Raw genomic sequence first — 16,741 nt, forward strand, 5'->3', positions numbered from 1 at the left:
ATTCCGATCTCTTGATAGATGCTATTAGCACCATTCCTAGCCTTTATCACCGCCATTTATATTCCCTTTGTGTTTCACAGTATAAATCTGGTCCTATGTTCTTTGGCATCAGCTCTGACGAAGGGTCATCTAGACCCGAAACGTCGGCTCTATTCTCTCTCTCCACACAGATGCTGTCAGACCTGCTGAGAATTTCCAGTTTTGGCCCGCACCCTGCGTCACTTTGATACTTGACGTCTTAGGAAAGATGAGACCGAGCCACAGAGGTCAGCGGAATGGCTTATTTTGTGAGACGGGCAAGTCACGTTGATGTTGGACCGTAAGTCGGGATGGCGCACGTAAGCATTAACCGGTGAAAACAATTTTCTGAAGCTGTGGCGTGCAGATAAAGTCTATAGTCCAACTGGGAGCTCGACTGACGGTTTTCCAGAAAGTACATGAAATGTTGCGATACCTTAGCTTAGCTACAGCCTTTGTAGCTTATCCTGGGGAGGGAGGGGGGGCGTGGTTATCATTACTGGAGTAAGGCCGCAGTTTCTGGTAAGCACCGTTGGAAACACAAACGTTGAGGGATAAAATTGATCTTTGAGGTACATCCCTGTGCGACTCGAACATGGTGCCATGTAATCTATGCCAACATTCTGGTCCGCTGCCAACTAACATCAGCGTGTGACAGAGTATTAAAATAAACCTCTTGTTAGATCAGCACAGCTTGTGACTGGCATTTGTAAACTCTAATTCTCAGTTCTGTAGCAGCATCTTTCTCGGCAGGAAGCAACAACAATTAAAGGGGCAGAACCAGCAGAGGCAATTGCACAGACACCCATGCGATGAAGCCCATAGCTTAATGTGGAGCCGGTGGCCTAGTGGTATTATCGCTCGACTATTAATCCAGAAACTCAGCTAATATTTAGAGCAGCGCAGTGGCACAGCGGTTAGCACTGCTGCCTCACAGCGCCAGGGACCCGATGTTCGATTCCCGGCCTCGGGTCACTGTCTGTGCGGAGTTTCCACATTCTCCCCGTGTCTGCGTGGGTTTCCTCCGGGTGCTCCGGTTTCCTCCCACGGTCCAAAGATGTGCGAGTTAGGTTGATTGGCCATGCTAAATTGAGACTGGTGTTGGGGGAATTAGCAGGGTAAATATGTGGGGTTATGGGAATAGGGCCTGGGTGGGATTCACAGAGTCATAGAGGTTTACAGCGTGGAAACAGGCCCTTCGGCCCAAAATGTCTATGCTGCCCTTTTTTGTTTAAAACCCCTAAACTAATCCCAATTGCCCGTATTTGGCCCATATCCCTCTATACCCATCGTACCCATGTAACTGTCTAAATGTTTTTTAAAAGATAAAATTGTACCCGCCTCTACTACTACCTCTGGCAGCTTGTTCCAGACACTCACCACCCTCTGTGTGAAAAAATTGCCCCTCTGGACACTTTTGTATCTCTCCCCTCTCACCTTAAACCTATGCCCTCTAGTTTTAGACTCCCCTACCTTTGGGAAAAGATATTGACCAGCTAGCTGATCTATGCCCCTCATTATTTTATAGACCTCTATAAGATCACCCCTAAGCCTCCTACGCTCCAGAGAAAAAAGTCTCAGTTTATCCAGCCTCTCCTTATAACTCAATCCATCAAGTCCCGGTAGCATCCTAGTAAATCTTTTCTGCACTCTTTCTAGTTTAATAATATCCTTTCTATAATAGGGTGATCAGAATTGCACACAGTATTCCAAGTGTGGCCTTACCAATGTCTTGTACAACTTCAACAAGACATCCCAACTCCTGTATTCAATGTTCTGACCGATGAAACCAAGCATGCCGAATGCCTTCTTCACCACTCTGTCCACCTGTGACTCCACTTTCAAGGAGCTATGAACATGTACTCCTAGATCTCTTTGTTCTGTAACTCTCTCCAATGCCCTACCATTAACTGAGTAAGTCCTGCCTGGTTCAATCTACCAAAATGCATCACCTCGCATTTGTCCAAATTTAACTCCATCTGCCTTTCGTCAGCCCACTGGCCCAATTGATCAAGATCCCGTTGCAATCGGAGATAACTTTCTTCACTGTCCACTATGCCACCAATCTTGGTGTCATCTGCAAACTTACTAACCATGCCCCCTATATTCTCATCCAAATCATTAATATAAATGACAAATAACAGTGGGCCCAGCACTGATCCCTGAGGCACACCGCTGGTCACAGGCCTCCAGTTTGAAAAACAACCCTCTGGCTTCTGTCAAGAAACCAATTTTGTATCCATTTAGATACCTCACCCTGGATCCCATGAGATTTAACTTTATGCAACAACCTATCATGTGGTACCTTGTCAAAGGTCTTGCCAAAGTTCACGTAGACAACATCAACTGCACTGCCCTCTTGGTTACCCCTTCAAAAAACTCAATCAAATTTGTGAGACATGATTTTCCACTCACAAAGCCATGCTGACTGTCCCTAATCAGGCCTTGCATCTCTAAATGCTTGTAGATCCTGTCTCTCAAAATACCTTCCAACAACTTACCCACCACAGATGTGAGGCTCAGCGGCCTGTAGTACCCAGGCTTTTCCCTGCAGCCCTTTCTAAACAAAGGCACAACATTTGCCACTCTTCAATCTTCAGGCACCTCATTGGGATTGTGGCCGGTGCAGATTTGATGGGTTGTAAGGCCTCTTCTTGCACTGCAGGGATTCTATGATTCTGTGATGAATTAGCCCGCAGAACTGAAACTGGAGAACAGCTTCCAGTGGGACGGGGAGGAACGTCCTTGTTCTGTGAACCTGCTCCCCGTTCACTTAAGGTTGGTGTGAGGCACCCGACAGCTCAGAGGCTGCCACCCTTCCAGGACCTCCTCAGGTTTCCCCCCAAAAAACGTCAGATGAATTGGCTGGACACTGCTCCCAGGGGGAACAAAGGAATTCAGAGGGCCATTCAAAAATTGCACTGCTCAAAATTTCTCTTTGAACACTGATATTTTCACTCCATTGACAATCCCCACTCCTCCAACTCTCTGCAATCTCCTTCAGTGCCAGGACCCTCTGGGCTCCCCCAATTCCAGCCTCATTAGGGCGCACTTGGGAATACTGTGTGCAGTTCTGGTCGCCACACTACCAGAAGGACATGGATGCTTTGGAGAGCAAGAAGAAGGTTGACCAGGGCGTTGCCTGGTCTGGAAGGTTCCAGGTACAAAGAGAGGTTGGATGAACTCGGATTGTTTTTACTGGAAAGAAGGAGGCTGAGGGGAGACCTGATAGAGGTCTACAAAATTATGGGGGGCAAAGATTGGGTGGATAGTCGGAAGCTTTTTTCCCAGGGTGGAAGAGGGCACGGGTTTAAGGTGAGAGGGGGTAAGTTTAGAGGAGATGTGCAAGGAAGGTTTTTCACACAGAGGTTGGCGGGTGCATGGAATGCACTGCCAGTGGAGGTGGTGGAAGCAGGCACATTAGCAACATTCAAGGTGTATCTTGATAGACTCCTGGACAGAAGGGACAGAGAGATAGAAACGCATATCGGCACAGGCTTGGTGGGCCAAAGGGCCTGTTTCTGTGCCATGCTAAATTGTTCTTTGTTCTTTCGTGGCTTTCCCAATTTGAGTTGTTCCAGCATTGGCAATCGTGCCTTCAGCTGCCCTAACTCCCTCTCTCCTCAAAACCCGCCTCTTCGATCGAGCTTCTGTCCGTAAGTATCCCTTAACCCTGCCCACAGTTGGCAGAGTATTTCCAGCGCTTCTTGCTCTCACTTTCGTTTTGTAATCCAGAGGCTTGTGCGATAACGCCGGGATATTGATTCAAACCCCACCGCGGCGGCTGAAGAACTTAAATTAATTTAATTTAAAGAACAGTGGAATGAGGGGGTCTTGTGGCATAATGGATAACATTCCTACCTTCGAAACAAGAGATTTGGGTTCAACTCCCTTTCTGGAACTTGAAGGTCAAGAAGGGAATTGGTCTGGGTGGAGTTGTCCTGTTTTTTCTGGACAGGACATACCTGGGCAATGTTTCACTATTTGGAGTCGATGCCAATGTTGGACCAGCTTTGGTTACAGATGCAGCTACTCCTGGAGCACAAGTCTTCAGGAATATTGTTGGAAAGTTGTCAGGACCCATCACCTTTGCGGCATCCAATGCCTTCAGCCCTTTCTTGATTCCTTTCCTATTCATCTGTGGGACACGGGCGTCGCTGACTGGCCAGCATTTATTGCCCATCCCTAGTTGCCCGAGGGCAGTTGAGAGTCAACCACATTGCTGTGGCTCTGGAGCCACATGTAGGCCAGACTGAGTAAAGGCGGCAGATTTCCTTCCCTGGAGGACATTCGTGAATCAAATGGGTTTTTCTGACAAATGACAACAGTTTCATGGTGTTCACTAGATTCACAATTCCAGGTATTTTCTTATTATCGAATTCAAATTCCACCATCTGCGGTGGCGGGATTTGAACCCGGGTCCCCCAGAACATTAGCTGAGTTTCTGGATTGATAGTCTGGCAATAATACCACTCGGCCATCGCCTCCCCGATATCACGCAGGGTGAATTGAATTGGCTGAAATGGAGCTCTGTCATCACCAGCCATAGCTCCAGGCAACGATATGCATGTAAAAGCTGTGATAAATATCTAGTTCTCGGTTCGTGTTAATATTTCAGCGGTGATGATTAGTTCTGGGATGAATGTAAGATAAGGGTCACTCAAATGTTGGGCTTTGAAGACTGCCAGAACACTGGAAAGAAAATGGTAGTTCAGAAGTTTACCCATGTGCAGGAGGGAAATAAAATGAGTCGAGCCTTGGAGACTGTGTCAAACTTCAAGAAAAGTTTTGATTCCATTTGCATGAGGGAGAGATGAACTCGAGCCTGAAATCCCAGGTTGCCTGCAAGTTCTCTTTGCCCATTGTAGATTCGTACAGGCTGCTATACTTTTCCGAGTCGCAAAGTTTTATACTTTCATAGTAATTCCTCGAGTTGGATACAAGATGGTTCTTTTAATCTCATCATGCAAATACATTGTTCAGTACATCCCTGCTAATCATTTCTCCGGACATCTCCCGTTTACCCGATTATAATATCAAAGCGTTGTGTTTGCCCAACCGATCCATAGCAATGTGTTAATCGTTCCCCCCCCCGCCTATGCTGGGTGATCATGTTTTCCAGAAGACTATGACCTCCCTATGGAGCCTGGCTGTCTCACTGCCGGTTCTCCCATTGTCGTGATAACTCAGAAAGATCTCCTGCACATTACTATTGTTAGAAGTTGAGAGCATGCGTTAATCGTTATCTGTCAGCAGAGCAGATCTCTAGCCGTCTGCATTCACCCTTTTCTTCCCTCTGGTGAGGCCTGGCTCTCTGGGCTTGCTCTATGTAACCCTGTGTGTGTTACACTGAAATCAAACAAAATATGAACGGACCCATAAATTAAAATATAAAAGACATAATCCCTGATATTGCCCTGCAACACCATGTTTGCTTAATAGAGTCTGAGTATAAAATATGATGTGGAGTTCCCGGCGTTGGACTGGGGTGGGCACAGTAAGAAGTCCCACAACACCAGGTTAAGTCCAACAGGTTTATTTGGTAGCACGAGCTTTCAGAGTGCTGCTCCTTCATCACGTGAGTGCAGGATTTGTATCACAAACAGGGCATATAAAGACACAAACTCAATTACAAGATAATGGTTGGAATGCGAGTCTTAACAGGTAATCAAGTCTTTACAGGTGCAGACAATGCAAGTGGAGAGAGGGTTAAGCCCAGGTTAAAGAGGTGTGAATTGTCTCCAGACAGGACAGTTAGTGAGATTTTGCAAGCCCAGGCAAGTCATGGGGGTTACAGATAGTGTGACATGGACCCAAGATCCCAGTTGAGGCCGTCCTCACTTGTGTGGAACTTGGCTATCGATTTCTGCTTGGCGATTCTGCGTTGTTGTGTGTCTTGAAGGCCACCTTGGAGAACGCTTACCCAAAGATCAGAGGCTGAATGCCTGCGACCGCTGAAGTGTTCCCCGACTGGAAAGGAACACTCCTGCCCGGTGATTGTCAAGCGGTGTCCATTCATCCATTGTCGTAGTGTCTGCATGGTCTCCCCAATGTACCATGCCTCGGGACATCCTTTCCTGCAGCGTATCAGGTAGACAATGTTGGTCGAGTCGCAAGAGGATGTACCGTGTACCTGGTAGATGGTGTTCTCACCTGAGATGAGCTTGTGCTACCAAATAAACCTGTTGGACTTTAACCTGGGTGTTGTGAGTATACGATATGGAGCCATAAAATAGCAAGTGGGCTGACTTCACTGGGGGACCAATGTCGTGATGTCCACAAAGAGCTATGAAGAACTGCAGTGCAGCGAGATCTTTTGTTTTGGGAGTTAGAGGTAAATTAGTTTAAAGCATTCAGTGAACCCTGAAAGGCTACATTGTCATGGAGATGGGTGGAGCTGAAGAAGGTTCTCCGTTTTCAGTTTTGCGCTTGCTGGGAGAAGGGATGAGTTGTCCTTGAACCCTGAGGGGTTTGAAACTCACAAAGAAGCCCTGGGGCCTGCTTGCCCAGCCAGAGAGATTTTGTGACTCTCAGTGGCCACTGACGCCTGGATGCATTGCTGAGAAATCCATGGGACCCGTCTTGGTTGCGCCTGCCACATAATGTGCAGTGCGATATATCAGACCACAACCTGCCTGTCAATTCATAAATGCTGCATGTTAATTTCACACAAGATGGATACTGTAACTGTTTCACTTTTTTGACTTTGTAAAGTTAATTTTATTTGCTGAAAACCGTGGAAACCCGAGACTTTAGTGCCCCAGTGGGTAACTTTGTCTACTTTGGACCAAGGATTACTGACCCCTAACCAGACTGTAGCAGAGGGCCTACTGCCCCAGCCACTCAGTCTCATTGCGGGAGTAGTGGTCAGGGGGTGGGGTCAGTTGGCTGGGTGGTCAGGATGGATTAGATTGGTTCAACTCCCCCATTCTGGCCGGAGTGGATTCAGAACCCGCCTCCTTGCCCCACCTGTTAATCCTCTGACACTAAGGGGCAATTTAGCATGGCCAATCGACCTAACCCGCACATCTTTCAGACTGTGGGAGGAAACCGGAGCACCCGGTGGAAACCCACGCAGACATGGGGGAGAATGCGCAGACTCCACACAGACTGTCACCCGAGGCAGGAATCGAACCTGGGTCCTTGGCGCTGTGAGGCAGCAGTGCTAGCCACTACCACCGTGCCACTCTTTCTTGGGAGTACACTGCGGTCGACCAGCCCGTGTGGAGGTAAGTGCTAAAACCTGCTTCAGGATGCTCTGAGGACCACCTAGACCAAACACGCAACATCCAACATGCCCAGAAGAAAGACAGAGCTGCGGCATGTACAGAGGACCATCCCGCCCCCCCCGCTCCCTTCCCCACTGTCCCAGCCATCCAAACACCCCTAAAGACAATATGAACTGAGGACAACGACCTCTTGGCCATTGTCAAATAACAGGGAATCTAACACTGGGGAAGGAAATCTATAGTCGGTCATCTTTACTCATTCTGGACTATATGTGACTCCGGCCCCAGATAACTACAATTGGCTGTTAACTGCCCTGTGAAATTACTTAGCAAGCCAGTGAGGCAGATACATATAGATATATATATATATATATATATATAAGTATACGCAAGTCTTCAGGCCTTGCATCGCGCTGAATTAGTGTGCTCTTCCCCCCAAAATCTGAGGGAAAAACCCATTGCTTTAATGAAGGGTGATGTGGAGTTGCCGGCGTTGGACTAGGGTGGGCACAATAAGAAGTCTCACAACACCAGGTTAAAGTCCAACAGGTTTATTTGGTAGCTTGAGCTTTCGAAGCGCTGCTCCTTCATCAGGTGAGTGGGAGTTGGGTTCATAAACAGGGCATATATAGACACAACCTCAATTTACAAGATAATGGTTGGAATGCAAGTCTCAACAGGTAATCAAGTCTTTATCGGTACAGACAATGTGAGTGGAGAGAGGGTTAAGCACAGGTTAAAGAGGTGCCGAATTCCAACCATTATCTTGTAAATTGAGTTTGTGCCTTTATATGCCCTGTTTGTGAACCCAACTCCCACTTACCTGATGAAGGAGCAGCGCTCCAAAAGCACGTGCTACCAAATAAACCTGTTGGACTTTAACCTGGTGTTGTGAGACTTTGTAATGAAGGGTGGCCTCCCAAAAATACACTGCAACTGACTGGCATTTGTTGCATGTGGCGCTGATTGCTAACACTGGCATTTCCTCCCTTTTATCTCTCCCCTTGCTTCATTTGCTGTGTGTTGTTCTTTGAGAATTTTCAAAACAGCCCCTTCACATCCAGTCTGGGTGCGTAATTACTCTGGTTGTGGAGTGCGTGTTGTGATAATTGACGGATCCGTGAGGATGGGAAAGGTCAGAGTGCTTAAGAGGAACACTATGATTCGAGGCATTATCTGCACCAAGTGATTATTTAAGTGCTGTATTTGCCGAGAGTGCGTGTGCAGCTGCTTTTCTTTCTAGTTAGAGTACTCGGGTGCTTAGGTCACCGAGACTCGAGAGGTACAAATATTTATTACAGCTCAGTCCCAGTGTTTGCTCACACACAACCAGGTCGACAAAATGTCAAGGTGACTTCTTTCAGCAAGCCTGCCTCCCGATGTGATGCTGAATCAAAATCAGTCGCTCTTCCGTGTTGAGTTAGCTGATCTCAAAGGGCCCCAGGAGACAGCTTTCCCACTCCCCTTCAGATCGGCCATCATTATCACCTCTCCTCTCGCAAACCAGCACTCTGTCTCTGACCTGCCATTTCCTCTCCGAGATCCTGGAACGTGCTGCCTTCATTCCCATCTTTCCTGGCACCCCGAGTTTGAATCCCTCCAGTCAGGTTTCCATTCCCGACGAGAGGACTGGCTCTGAGCAAAATCAAAACTTATCCCCCCCCCGCCACCCTTGTCCTTCCAGAATTCTCTGCAAGCTTTGACGTGGCTGACCAGACCATACAGTGAATCGTAGAATCCATACAGTGCAAAAGACCATAGGAGCAGAATTAGGCCACTCGGCCCATCAAGTCTGCTCTGCCATTCAATCATGGGGAGGCGATGGCCTATTGGTATTATCGCTTGACTATTAATCCAGACACCCAGATAATGTTCTGGGGACCTGGGTTCGAATCCCGCCATGGCAGATGGTGGAATTTGAATTCAATAAAAAATATCTGGAATTAAGAATCTACTGATGACCATGAAAACATTGTCGACTGTCGGAAAAACCCATCTGGTTCACTAATGTCCTTGAGGGAAGGAAATCTGCCGTCCTTACCTGGTCTGGCCTACATGTGACTCCAGAGCCACAGCAATGTGGTTGACTCTCAACTGCCCTCTGAAGTGGCCTAGCAAGCCACTCAGTTGTAACAACCGCTACAAAGTCTCAACAAAGAAATGAAAGCTGATGGACCTCCTGGCATTGACCGAGGCACAGAAAAGACAACGGCAAAACAAACAGCCCTGTCGACCCTGCAAAGTCCTCCTTCCTAACATCTGGGGGTAGCGCCAAAATTGGGAGAGCTGTCTCACAGACTAGTCAAGCAACAGCCTGACATCATCATTCTCACGGAATCGAACCTTACAGATGACACCCCATTACCATCCCTGGATATGTCCTGTCCCATAGGAAGGACAGATCCAGCAGAGGTGGTGGCACAGTGGTATACAGTCGGGAGGGAGTTGCCCTGGGAGTCCTTAACATCGACTCCGGACCCCATGAAGTCTCATGGCTTCAGGTTAAACATGGGCAAGGAAACTCCTTACTGGTTACCATGTACCGTCCTCCTTCGGTTGGTGAATCAGTATTCCTCCATGTTGAACAACACTTGGAGGAAGCACTGAAGGTGGCAAGGGTGCAAAATGTACCCTTTGTGGGGGATTTCAATCCACCACCAAGAGTGGCTCGGCAGCAGCACTACTGATGGAGCTGGTTGGGTCCTAAAGGATATAACTGCTAGACTGGGTCTGCAGCAGGTGGTGAAGGAACCAACACGAGGAAATAACATACTTGACCTCATCCTTACCAATCTGCTGGCTGCTGATGCATCTGTCCATGACAGTATCGGTAAGAGTGACCACCGCACAGTCCTTGTGGAGACGAAGTCCCACCTTCACATTGAGAATACCCTCCATCGTGTTGTGTGGCACTATCACCGTGCTAAATGGGACAGACTTCGAACCGATCTAGCAACTCAAGACTCATTGACGGATCCGTGAGGATGGGAAAGGTCAGAGTGCTTAAGAGGAACCATGAGGTACTGTGGGCCATCAACAACAGCGGAATTCTACTCCAGCACAATCTGCAACCTCATGGCCCGGCATATCCCCCACTCAACCATTACCATCAAGCCAGAGGATCAACTCTGGTTCAATGGAGAGTGCAGGCGGACAAGCCAGGAGCAGCACCAGGCACACCTAAAAATGAGGTGTCAGCCTGGTGAAGCTGCCAAACAGGACTACCTGCATGTGAAATGGCAAAAACATCAAGTGATAGACAGAGCTAAGCAATCCCACAGTAACGGATCAGATCTAAGCTCTGCAGTCCTTCCACATCGAGTCGAGAATGGTGGTGGACAATTAAACAATTCACTGGAGGAGGAGGCTCCACGAATATCCCCATCCTCAATGATGGAGGAGCCCAGTACGTCAATGCAACAGATAAGGCTGAAGTATTCGCAGCAATCTTCAGCCAGAAGTGCCGAGTGAATGATCCATCTCGGCCTCCTCCAGTGGTCCCCAGCATCACAGATGCCAGTCTCCAGACAATTCGATTCACTCCACACGATATCGAGACATGGCTGGAGGCACTGGATACTGCAAAGGCAAAGAGCACTGATAGCATTCCGGCAATAGTGCTGAGGTTCTGTGCTCCAGAATTTGCCGTTCCCCTGGCCAAGCTCTTCCAGTGCAGTTACAACACTGGCACCTCCCCAACAACGTGGAAAATTGCCCAGATATGTCCTGTACACAAAACGCAGGACAAATCTTTGGAGTGTGGGAGGAAACCGGAGCACCCAGAGGGACACCCACGCAGACATGAGGGGAAAACATGCAATCTCCACACAGACAGTGACACGGGGCCGGAATTGAACCAGGGTCCCTGGCGCTATGAGGCAGCAGTGCTAACCACTGTGCCACCGGGCTGCCCAAATGACTTGATAGCAGTAAGGACTAATGTGTGAGCGGGAATCATAATGATGTGTTTAAAGTTAAAGTTTTTATTTATTAGTCACAAGAAAGGCTGACATTAACACTGCGATGAAGTTACTGTGAAATTCCCCAAAGGCAGACACATCTTGTCCTGTGGCAGAGATGTCCACATGGAGATCAGTCCGGTGCTCACACCTTCTCACAGCAGCGGCAGCCCTCGGACAATGACAAGTGAAGCCGTGTACTTACTTCCCCTTGCCTCAGCTCGCGTGGGGCAGCCACACCAGCAGGGAGCTGCTGGGCCGAATGGCCTGATTTTGTGCTGCGTATCGGACAGGAGTGCCCCGAGGACAACTCTTGACAGCTCGGCGGAAACAGCCAAGAGCCGCAGATGTTCGACTGGGAACCTGGCTGAGCTGAACAGCTAAATTTCACATTGGTAAATGGATTTAAAGCTTAATTAAATGAAAAGAAAATGTGCATCAAGTCTTAGCTTACAGAAAGAAATGTTTGCTGAAACTTTTTAGCTTCACAAATTGATCCCATCATTCTGATCATTATGCTTCAAATTGCCTTCTAACATTTCGAAATATCAATAATGGGATACTTCACACAAGATTAATTTCGATCCCTCCGTTTGAATGAAACCACTGAGGTGTTGCTTGACTTGAGAAACAACTGCACTGTTTCTGCTGTGCTTTGAAGTGGTAGGCGCAGATAACGCGCAACATGCTTTCTTTTTTAGAACAGAAATTACAATCTGTAAGGTTTGTCATACGAGATTACCACGCACGCAGTGTGAGTGTACCTGGCAAACTTCTCTTCTAGTACAAAGAACAAAGAACAATACAGCACAGGAACAGGCCCTTCGGACCTCCTCTTGCTCCTTGATGTTGCTCAGAGTGCGAGCGGCACAGTAAAAAAAAATCCAAAGTACCAACAGAATATTGGCCTTTATAACCAAAGTACAAATAACAAAGAGCTCAGGAATAGGCCCTTCGGCCCACCAAGCCTGCGCCAATACATAGCTTCTATCCCTCTGTTCACCTCCCATTCATGTGTCGATCAAGATGCACCTCGAACGTTGCTAATGTGCCTGCCTCCAACACTTCCTCTGCCAGTGCACCACCACCCTCTGTGTGAAAAACCTCCCCTGCATATCTCCGCTAAACTTGCCCCCTCTCACTTTGAACCTGTGCCCCCTTGTAATTGACTCTTCCACCCTGGGGAAAAGCCTCTGACTCTCCACCCTGTCCATGCCTCTCATAATTTTGTAGGCCTCTAACCAGGTCTCCCCTCAGCCTCCGTCTTTCCAGTGAAAACAATCCTAGTTCATTCAACGTCTCCTCATAGCCAACACCCTCGAGACCAGGAAACGTCCTGGTGAACCTTCCCTGCACTCTTTCCAAAGCATCCACGTCCTTCTTGTAGTGTGGCGACCAGAACTGCAAGCAATACTCCAATTCTCTGATATTTTCATTTCTCAATTCTTAATTTGTTTGTCGTGGGAGGAACAGGCCTTGGTTGCAGAGAAGGACAATAAAATCTTGCTTTTTATTAGTGCCTTGAATATAATACAATGCTGCAAGGTGCTCGAGGGAAACATCATGCACAAAGGGGAGGGGATGGCCTTGTGGTATTATCGCTAGACTATTAATCCAGAAACTCATCTAATGTTCTGGGAACTCACATTCGAATCCCGTCATGGCAAATGGTGGAATTTGAATTAAATTAAAATATATACTTCTGGAATTAAGAACCTACTGATGACCGTGAAACCATTGTCAATTGTTGGAAAAACCCATCCACTAATGACCTTCAGGGAAGGAAATCTGCTGTCCATGCCCAAATGACTTCAAACTGTATATCAGAAACAGAAAATGCTGGAGAATCTCAGCAGGCCTGACAGCATCTGGGAAGAGAGAATAGAGCCAACGTTTCGAGTTTGGATGACCCGGTGGCACAGTGGTGAACACTACTGCCTCACAACGCCAGGGACGCAGGTTCAATTCCAGCCTCGGGTCATTATCTGTGTGGAGTTTACACGTTCTACCCCCCCCCCCCCCCCCCCACCCCCCCCCCCCCCCCCGTGTCTGCGTGGGTTTCCTCCGGGTGCTCCGGTTTCCTCCCACAGTCCAAGGATGTACGGGTTCGGTTGATTGGCCATGCTAAATTGACCTGAGTGTCGGGGGGGGCTAGCAGGGTGAATATGTGGGGTTACGGGAATATGGGTGGGAGGGATTGTGGTCGTTGCAGAGTCGATGGGCCGAATGGCCTCCTTCTGCACTGCAGGGGTTCTGTGACCTGACTCAAAACGGTGGCTCTATTCTCTCTCCACTGACGCTGTCAGACCTGCTGAGATTTTCCAGCATTTTCTGTTTCGGTTTCAGATTCCAGCACCCACAGCATTTTGCCTTTATCAAAATATGTGTCATTGTGCTTTTTGCGTTCTGTGTGGGAATTGCAGTGGGGATCGTTATGGGTTAACAGCACTTCCTCGCCAACCTCCTGCAGCACTTCACACACTGTGTGTGTCTGCCTGGAGACACACACACTCTGTTTGGAGCGGTGAAATTTGCTTACCTGAGCTTTGTTCGACAGTGTCAGCTGGAGTTCGCTGTTGGACACTTGAACACTGAGGACAGAACGCGGCTGAGGGAAGCTGCTGTCTTTGGTAAGATTTGGAAAGACGCGGAGGGCTCTCTGGACAGAGTCAGGGGGCTGAGATATCCCCTCACTGCAAGAAGCAGGATAATTAATATCCCTTCCCCTTTCTGGAGGGGGTTTCCAGGTGGGTTCAGACAGTAGCTCTCTCTCATTGAATCATAGAATCCCCACAGTGCAGAAGGAGGCCATTTGACCCATCGAGCCTGCACTGACCACAATCCCACCCTATCCCTATAACCCCACATATTTACACTGCCAAACCCCCCCGACACTAAGGGGCAATTTAGCATGGCCAATCATCCTAACATGCACATCTTTGGAGCTTTGGAGGAAACCGGAGCACCCAGAGGAAACCCACGCAGACACGGGGAGAATGTGCAAACAAGAATGTGCGACACGGTGACACAGTGGTTAGCACTGCTGCCTCACAGTTCCAGGGATCCCGGGTTCGATTCCTGGCTTGGGTCACTGTCTGTGCGGAGCATGCATGTTCTCCCCGTGTCTGCGTGGGTTTCCTCCGGGTGCTCCAGTTTCCTCCCACAGTCCGAAAGATGTGCTGGTTTGGTGCACTGGCCATGCGAAATTCTCTCTCAGTGTACCCGAACAGGTGCCGGTGTGTGGCGACTAGGGGATTTTCACTGTAACCTCATTGCAGTGTTTATGTAAGCCTTCCTTGTGACTAATAAATAAACTTTACTTTACTTTACTCCACACAGACAGTCACCCAAGCCGGGAATCGAACCCGGGTCCCTGGCGCTGTGAGGCAGCAGTACTAACCCACTGCACCACCATGCCACCTCTCCCACCTCTGGGTTAGGGAGCTCCAGCTTCAAGCCCCACTCCACAACCTCAGCAGAGAATCTGGGTCAAACCTGCAGCGAGGGAGTGGTCTATTGCCAGAGGGCCTGCCTTTCAGACTTGAAGACAGAATATACAGCCTAGAAATAGGCCGCACACAACTCAACCAGTCCATATTGAGGACAGTGCTCCCTCCTCTTCCTGCAGTGCAGTTTGCTTTGTCCGTGTTGCTCAGATTGTCAGAGCAGAGTAATTCGAAGATCAGCTAGCAATAGCTGCGTGCTTCTTCAGTTAATTTTTTTACAGAGAAGATATTCTGAACTGTGTGTCGACATCTGCATCTTCATGGGGAAGGGGGCCATCTAGCATAGCTTGATTTCCCTCATTGACTTTATTGCCTGTGTTGGTAAGCTCACTGCAACAGAAATGACTTTGCGTCCTTGAAATGCTAACATTTGCGAAGGTTGCCAGCTGGGAGAAGAGACAGAACTCATTACCCTTGATCGCTGAACTATCAAAGGAGTTTCGTACCAGTCAAGATTCCAGGATGCTTTGTTTCAGGCCTTGGCTGAGTTTCATCAATAAACAACCGGATAGGCTGCCAAGCCTTGCTGCTCAAGCCCAGTCTGTTTGAGTGGTGGAGCTGATTAATTTCCCGAACGCCTGTCTTCTGCTGGGAGTCAGCCATGGCTTGCTCGGCCGTTCGGCCCATCGGGTCTGCACCGACCACAATCCCACCCAGACCCCATCCCTATAACCCCACGGTATCTACCCTGCTAAGCTCCCTCACACTAAGGGGCAATTTAGCATAGCCAATCCACCTAACCCGCACATCTTGGGACTCTGAGAGGAAACCGGAGCACCCGGAGGAAACCCATGCAGACACGGGGAGAACGTGCAGACTCCACACAGACAGTGACTCAATCTGCAAATTGAACACGGGTCCCTGGCGCTGTGATGCAACATTGCTGACCACTGAGTTCTGAGGGGTGGCGGGGGGGGGGGGGGGGGGGGGGCTGCTGCACTGTCTGAGGTGCCTTCTCAGCCCACCCATGGCTCTAATTTCTCAGAAGGCGAAGGAAATTCGTCATGTCAGCTATGACTCTGAGCAATTTGTATAGATGCGACAATTGTATCACAGCTTGGAATGCCTCCTGCTCTGACCGAGACCGCAAGAAACTACAAAAGGTTGTGAACGTAGCCCAGTCCATCACGCAAACCAGCCTCCCATCCATTGACTCAGTCCACACTTCCCACTGCCTCGGCAAAGCAACCAGCATAATCAAGGACCCCACACTCCCCAGACATACTCTCTTCCACCTTCTTCCGTCAGGAAGAAGATACAAAAGTCTGAGATCACGCCGCAACCGACTCAAGAACTTGCTTTGACAAAGGGTCATCTGGGCTCAGAATGTCAGCTCTCTTCTCTCGCCACAGGTCCTTCCAGACCTGCTGAGATTTTCCAGCATTTTCTGTTTTGGTTTCAGATTCCAGCATCCGCAGTAATTTGCTTTTATCCGACTCAAGAACAGCTTCTTCCCTGCTGCTGTCAGACTTTTGAATGGATCTACCTCGCATTAAGTTGATCTTTCTCTACACCCCAGCTATGACTGTAACACTGTATTCTGCACCCTCTCCTTTCCTTCTCCCCTATGCACTCTATGAACGGTATGCTTTGTCTGTATAGCGCGCAGGAAACAATACTTCTCACTGTGACAATAATAAATCAGATCCTTTCAGAATGAAAGGGAATTGGTTTAAGATGATTGGCAAGAAGAGGCAAAGGGGACACGAGAAAAATCTTTTTCATGCAGCGAGCGGTTGAAACCTGGAATGCACTTTGCTGAGACAACAGTGGAGGCAGAGTCTGCCGTGGCCTCCTCGAGAGAATTGCAAAACTATCTGGAGAGAAATGTATTGTGGGCAATGGGGAAAAGGCAAGGAAGTAACACATTGAGTTTTTTAAAAGAATTATTCTTCCATTGGATGTGTGTGTCACTCGCTGGAACATAACTTGTTGCCCATCCCTAAATGCTCTTGAGAAGGTGTTGGTCAGCCATCCATTGTGTGTTGTAACACACACACTGCTTTTAGGGAGGGAGTCTAAGGTTTTG

At 48.4% G+C, this 16,741-nt stretch overlaps 1 long non-coding RNA gene across 2 annotated transcripts in view; it reads left to right on the forward strand.

Annotated features, from left to right (window-relative positions):
• Positions 1–202: 202 nt before the first annotated feature.
• LOC144510156 (uncharacterized) overlaps positions 203–16,741 on the forward strand; it is a 183,053-nt gene continuing 166,514 nt past the window's right edge. Inside the window, exon 1 of one of the 2 annotated variants that reach the window (XR_013500578.1) lies at positions 203–338. This is a non-coding gene — a long non-coding RNA (uncharacterized LOC144510156). The remainder of the gene's footprint in view (positions 339–16,741) is intronic. The other variant, XR_013500579.1, reaches the window with a different exon arrangement.

The sequence above is a fragment of the Mustelus asterias genome, chromosome 22, assembly GCF_964213995.1.
Source record: "Mustelus asterias chromosome 22, sMusAst1.hap1.1, whole genome shotgun sequence".
Lineage (NCBI taxonomy): Eukaryota > Metazoa > Chordata > Chondrichthyes > Carcharhiniformes > Triakidae > Mustelus > Mustelus asterias.